The sequence below is a fragment of the Myotis brandtii genome, unplaced genomic scaffold, assembly GCF_000412655.1.
Source record: "Myotis brandtii unplaced genomic scaffold, ASM41265v1 scaffold455, whole genome shotgun sequence".
In the NCBI taxonomy this organism is placed as follows: Eukaryota; Metazoa; Chordata; class Mammalia; order Chiroptera; family Vespertilionidae; genus Myotis; species Myotis brandtii.
Window position 1 is genome coordinate 1033843 of NW_005367384.1, and position 6979 is coordinate 1040821.

The window sequence follows — 6979 nt, forward strand, 5'->3', positions numbered from 1 at the left end:
GGGCTGGGCTCCGGGCGGCCAGGGGGGGGGGGGGGGGGGGAGAAGCACCGAGTAAGCTTAGCGGAGCCCCTCCTTCCTCGGCCCATTTGAACCCAGAGCCCAGTCCCTTGGAGCCGGCAGGGTGCCTGGGGAAGGCTGGAGCAGGCAGACGTCCCTTGTGAAGATGGGGGGTGACAGGGAGGGCTTTTTGAGGAGGACACGTTGGGGTGTAGCGTTTGGTGCTGTGCTAACGAGTTACTAGCGTTTGCTTAGTTAATCCACACCCTGCAAGGTCCGCACCATCCGCCTGAGGAGACGGCTCAGAGAGGAGAAGGACTGGCTCATACACACGGCTCGGAGGTGGTGGGGACAGGGGTAGAGCCCAGACCATCCCACAGGGCTCCTGGGGAGACACTTGCATGGCACGAGTGTCCCTGCCCAGCCAGCCAGCTCTGGGGAGGGAGGGGGTGTCCCTGTGAGCCCACGGTGGAGCAGGGGCGCCCTGGGGAGATGTCCGCGGCCCACGGAGTGGGGGTTGCTAGTAATGACTTCCGTGTCTCCTCAGAGTCCAGCGCCAGCCTCCCTGCCAGGCCTCCCGGACGCAGCAGCCCCGGGTGACCACGCCCTCTCCCAGCACCTCCAGCTCTTCACACGGAGCCTTCACACGGCGCCTGTCACCTTGCCCTCCATGACGTTTCCTCATGTCACCTGACCGCTCCTGCACCTGATTATAAAGCCCCGGGGAGCAGGCTTTGTGTGCCTGACCTCTGGGATGTACAAACGCGCACTCGAAGATGACTGTACGTGACAGTGTACACAGCATCATCAACCGTTTCCCACGGTGGGAGAGCGCGGGCCCAGCGTCAGAAGACTCGTGTTTGGCCTTGGTGGGCATGGCATGGCATGGTTTTTGGAGGCACAGCAGAGACGGACTCTTGAACTTGTTCTGCTTCAATTAGACAAGCTCATGCACATGCTGGGTGGGCGGGGTGGGGGTGGCCCGGAAGCACAGGGGCACCGAGGGAGGCTGCCTCAGTCTCCAAAATGTCCTTTGCCTCATTCACGCAGCCTCATGAGGAGCCGGCTGCGAGGGGGACCAGCTTCGGGGAGTTTCCATCAGGGAGGGGCTGGCTGCTGAAGGCCCCTGTGACCCCCGGGATAGAGCCCTAATTAACATCACAGCCGAGACCTGGTTTCTAGAAATGGCCACTGCCCGCTGAGAGCTTACAGCAGGAGTGGGGAGGAGGGGAAGGAGGCAGCTGCCTCTCTCCCCTTCCTGCTCTGTAGCCAGCTCCAGGCTCGGAGTATGAGATTGAAACGGGCATCCAGGAAGCCCCCTGCCACCCCCACCCGAGATCCCACCTCTCTGCTAAGGCAGCGGGGAGTGGACACACACTGGGCCTGGCTCCCAAGCCCTGCCCTGGGCCAGTCAGGGGCCAGCTCGTCCCAACAAGCAGTTGTGGAGTTCAGCCCACTGTGCCGAACCTCTGACCCCAGGCTTCACCTCTGTCGACTAGAATCATGCCTGCCCTGCCTACCTAATAGGGTTTTGAGAATCATGGACGTTAGGATTTCAGGGGTTAGACATGATCGACCCCATGAGGCCCAGAGAGGTTAAGTGACACGTCCAAGGTCACACAGCTAGTGGCAGCAGGAACAGGCCTTGTGGCGCTCCTGTTCCCTGTTTATTCTCTCATCACTGCATGTATCATGCTTTGTGTATTTGTGTACTTGTTGGCCACCCGCGTGGAAATTAAGCTCCTAGAGGTCAGGGGTCCCCTCGCACACTTTTCTGTTTCTCTGGCGCCTGGTACATACAGAAGGTGCTCAATAAATGTGTGTTGAACTAAACTGATCTTGGCTTCTAGTTCAAGTTCTCTTTCCTCTACACCAGGGGTGGGGAACATCCTGCCCTCGGCCGTACAAGACCCAAGAAATCCTTTGGTCTGGCCCTGCCCAGGCATTAGGGGTGAGTTAATTAAGTGTTTGACCACATACAGCAGGCTAATTTTTAAGTTGATAACTTTGTGTGGCCTGTGATGGATGTTATGAATATCCAAGTGGCCCTGGGCAGAAGAAAGGCTCCCCACCCCTGCTCTATGCCATGCTGTCTCTGGCCCTGGAACCTGCATTTCCCGTTCCAGGGCCACAAACTAGGAAAACTTTCAGATGTTTTTGAGAAAAAAATAAGCAAGATACTCACCCACCTTGTGACATCCATTCTGGACCATAGTCTAGAGCACAGGACCCATTTGAGTGAATACATACAATTCTAAGACAAAATTGGAATAACAATAAAATTAACACTAATTACTAGTAAGAACTTGTTAGGGCCAGACATTGTGCTATGCAGTTCACACACGAAGTGCTCGCTCACTTAGCACAGTGCCTGGTCCACAGTAGGTGCTTAATAAAAACCATATTCTCGGAGGCGGTCTCTCTCACCTGCACAGTGTGCTGCAGACTCTGACAGGGCTCCGAGACCTGCCTGCCACCTTGCCTGAGCAAGTCAGGATGCCTTCCTCCAAACCAACCAATCACGGTTAGGGGGTGGGAGGACCTGGAGAAGCGGGCATTGCTTCCCAAATGCTTCCACCTGGAAATGACTCGGACTCCTGAAACCTTTCCTTGATTAAAGGCAAAGCTTGAGCCCTGACCGGTTTGGCTCAGTGGATAGAGCGTCGGTCTGTGGACTGAAGGGTCCCGGGTTCGATTCTGGTCAAGGGCATGTACCTTGGTTGCGGGCACATCCCCAGTGGGGAGTGTGCGGGAGGCAGCTGAATCGATGTTTCTAACTCTCCGTCCCTCTCCCTCTCCCTTCCTCTCTGTAAAAAAATCAATAAAATTAAAAAAAAAAAAAAAAAGCTTGAACACCTAACTTCAGAAAGACCGAGAAATGCAATCCTTTCATGTGCCGGAAGGAAAAGATAGTGAAAAGTCTTGGTCCATATCAGGCCTCCCTGTGACATCGCCACCCACATTCTGTGGGCCCCTCTCCATTCAAAGCCCTGGATGGAGCCAAGTTGCTCCCATCGCTGACCTGCACTAGTCAGGGCTACAGGCTAGAAGACCTTTATTTTGTTAAACCTCTGCAATTGGGGCATTGTTCTAGACTAGAGCAAGCATGTCAAACTCAAAGGCTAACACGGGCCAAATAAACAAGGTTTAAGTTTATGTGGGCTGCAAAAAAACCAAAGGCTTCGATTTTCATAGAAACAGGTATATTTCGATAGAGACATGCTGAATACAAAGGGCTGAAATAAATGAGTAATCGTTAACATAAAATAGAACATTTTAATAAAAATATTTTTTTCTTGAACATTAACTTACCAGACACTATAACTGCACAAATTAATAAGTGTTACGCAAATAAACCTATTTTTCTTGGTCTCCGAAAGCAAAATATTTCCTGTTGCACACACCAAACAAGTCAGTACAAGACTAATGACGTGGCAATTGGCTGCTAAAATACTCGCTGTTAGTATTAGTGAAGAGAAATGGTAAGGGAAATGAATGCAACACGATTATAGTAATCAGTCATTAGCAAATGTTGTAGTTCATTATTAATAATTATGTATAACAGGATATTGTAAAAATTAAGTTATGTAATTTTTATTAAAACGTTTTACATACCGTTATATTGGCTGGGCCACAAAAATATTCATTGTGGGCTGCATGCGGCCCATGGGCCGCGAGTTTGACATGCTTGTTCTAGAAACTAGCATACTCTGATACCCTACTCAACCTACATGAGAGCTAAAGATATCATTGAAAGATGTATCTCTTGCTCTTTGTGGTTTTATCCAGCATGGCTTTGCTAGGGGACAGCCACCTGGGCTTCTGCCATGTGGTGGCCCCACCGCTCTCTGGGCTCTGAGTCCTTCAGACCTTCCACATCTGGCTAGAAATGGAGGGACACGCGTGTGGATAAGTGACTGAGAGCTTTTTTAGGGGTCAGTTCTGGCCATAATTATCTGCAAAGAAATCCAGGAAATATAAACCTCTGTGTCCAGAAGAAAGGACTGGGGAAGGTCCAGACAGTCTTCCCGCATTTCACAGATAAGAAAGCTGAGGCGTGAGAGGTTAAGTGATTTCCCAGCTCAGTTCCTGGGACTGAACCAGAATATCCTGCCTTCACAGCCCACTCGCATTCCCTGGCCATTGAACTGCCTTCCCTCCTAGGCTTCACTCGCTCAGCACAGCCTCTCCCGCTCAGAAGGGCCTCCTCCAAGCATCCTCTTTTCCCTCTGGTCCTGGCCCTTTATCTTCCGATGGGAAAATTGTTCTCTTCCAAGCTGCCCATCCACGGGCTTAGTCTGCAATGGACGGAGATTCTCAGAGAGCCAGTGCAATGAAATGTAGGAAGACACTGACACAGGCTGTAAAAGACATGAAAGCAGACGTGCAGTGGTTTCTCTCCAAGCTGCCTGTGGCCCAGAGTCGTTTAGAAGTGCAGCTGATGGCGGTGTCTCAGTAGGAGGGACTAGATCCCTCCTACAGATCAGCATCTAACAATGGAATTAGATCCTCTCACGTTCGAGGTCTGTCTCTTCCCTACGGAGTGAGGATTAGGGGTGTTGCTGGACCCTGCCATGTCCCACCCTCACGCAGAGTAGCCAGTGTAAGGGAAGCTGAGGCGGAAGTCAGTCTCTTCAGAGGACATTGACAGGGCCTGGGGAGCGTGGTGATGCAGGACCTCGTCCCTCGAAGGCAGAAGCCCCTGGGCAGAGTCCCAAGCTGGCTGCCGGGCAGGGAGAGCATCATCCAATTGCTGGGGGTGGGAGGGACCCTCCTCCGGGCTCCTGGCTCAGCCGGGAAATAGGCCTTGTTATGGACCTAGGAGTCTGCTTCCTGCTCTTCACTTGGAGAGTAACTTGGACAACCTAAGCCTTGCCACCCAGAACCAGCTATGCCCAAGGGAGCACATTGGAGGCAGTGAGTTTCTCACTTTAGATTAAAAAAAATTTTTTTTAAAAATTGATTTCAGAGAGGAAGGGAGAGGGAAAGAGAAACATCATTGATGAGAGAGAATCATTGATTGGCTGCCTCCTGCACGCCCCCTACTGGGGTTGGAGCCAGCAACCCAGCATGTGCCCTGATCGGGAACCGAATCCTCCTGGTTCATAGGTTGACGCTCAACCACTGAGCCACGCCGGCTGGGCTCACTTTAGATTTAAATCAGTTTCCAAAGTCCTGCTGGCGAGACCCTTCCGCACAGCTGCCCTGCATTCCCCGGCGTCCTCTCATCTCTCCACGCCTGTGGCCGTGACTCCTGGACACATTCACAGTGTAAAAAGCAGTTTGATAGAAGAGTTTTGTCCAAGTCTTTTGCCTGGATTTTTATGGAACTTGGATTGGCTCAACCGGATTTAACCCACGTTCGAATACTGTGTTTTGGGTTCCATTGGTCTCACCTGAATTCTAGGAGACACAGAATGTGGAGTGGAAACGAGGGTTGATTGGGGCATGAAAATGGGCTGAGTGGTTTGTCCACTTATCCAAATGTTTACTGACCACCGCTCTGCCTGGCGTTGCAAGGGACGCCCTAGAAAGAGGTGAGAGATCCTTCCCGGGAGGGTTTTGTGGTTTTGGGGGAAGGAAATCAGCAAAGAAGCCTGACAGTGCGGTAAAATGGCAATTATACAGGGGCGGGGGGGGGGGCTGGGAATGTAGACAAAAAGCACCTACCTCATCAGGAGCCTGAGGGCAACCTTCCCGGAGATGAGCAGCTGGTTCTCGAAGGGCATGGGGTCCAAAGCAGGGAGAGGAGGCTAGACAAGAGCGCACTCGGGTGCGAGGGGCGAGGTGGGCTCAGGGCCTTCCTCCCCAGGCTGAGGGAGAGACCTGCGCGCCAGGCAGCCTTGTGGGAGGGCGGGGCTGAGGGAGCCGCGTGGCCACCTGGATTCTTCTGATTCCTCCACTGAGTGCCGGGTGGGGGCTTGGAGAGTGGGCGGCTCCGTTAGCCAGGAGGGAGCTGGGAGCACCTGGCAGGCTGACCAGGTGCGCAGGGTTGGAGGCCTTCCCAGAAGCTCTGGGAGCCTGGGTGTAGGAGCAGAGAGGTAGATGGCTGACTCTGTCCACAGCAAGTGGGTGCAACAGGGAGCTGCGGGTCCAGGTGAGAAGGTGGGTGGGCCTCATGTGAGCCCAGGAGGCACAGAGATGGGGGCCAGGAGCCTGGCAGTCCTGCGGGCCCAGAACACTGGCAATAGAGGTCATGATGGCTGTCAGTGAGGAGCCCTCGTGCGTTCCTGGTGGGGATGTAAGATGGTGCAGCAGCTGTGGCAAAGTTAAGACTCACCATACAACCCAGCGACTGCACTCCTAGGTGTGTATCCAAAAGAATGGAGAGCGAGACTAGGTGCGTGCATGCTAGTGCTCACGGCAGCACTGTTTGCAAAACAGTGGGAACAACTCACTTATCCGTCAACAGATGAACAGATAAACAAAACGTGGTGCACACAGTGCAACGTTACTCAGTCTCACAAGGACATTCTGATACATGATGGACGCTGAAAGCATTGTTAAGTGAAACAAACGAGAAGAAGGGCAAAGAGTGTATGCGTCCACTTACGTGACGTAGCCGGAATAGGCAAATCCAGAGGCGGAAAGTGGAAAGGTGTTTGCCAAGGGCTGGGGAGGGGGAGTTGTTCTTTAAGGGGTTCAGAGCTTCTGTTTGGGATGATGAAAGTTCTAGAAATACATAGTGGTGATGCATGTACTAATGCCACCAACTGTACACTTTAAAGTGGTAAATTTGGTGTTATGTATATTTCACCATGAACATGCTGGAATGATGAGAAGCCACGTTGGAGGCGGAGGAGGAGTTGCTTGTGCTTCCCGAGGTGGCCAGGAGGGGGCGGTGGAGCTCATGGCTCCAGTAGGGGCTCCTGGGGAGGACCCAGGTGAGCAGTTCAGCGAGGAGCATGGACGTCTGGGGAAGGGCAGGACGTGGGTGCAGAGGGAGGTTGCATCCTGCACCCTGCACGCACGTTGGAAAGCT

At 52.9% G+C, this 6979-nt stretch overlaps 1 protein-coding gene across 1 annotated transcript in view; it reads left to right on the forward strand.

Annotated features, from left to right (window-relative positions):
- CLEC2L (C-type lectin domain family 2, member L) overlaps positions 1 to 1834 on the forward strand; it is an 18339-nt gene extending 16505 nt beyond the window's left edge. Inside the window, exon 6 of the mRNA XM_014546718.1 lies at positions 546 to 1834. The gene's annotated coding sequence lies outside the window, so the exon portion shown is untranslated. The remainder of the gene's footprint in view (positions 1 to 545) is intronic.
- The last annotated feature ends 5145 nt before the right edge of the window (positions 1835 to 6979 follow it).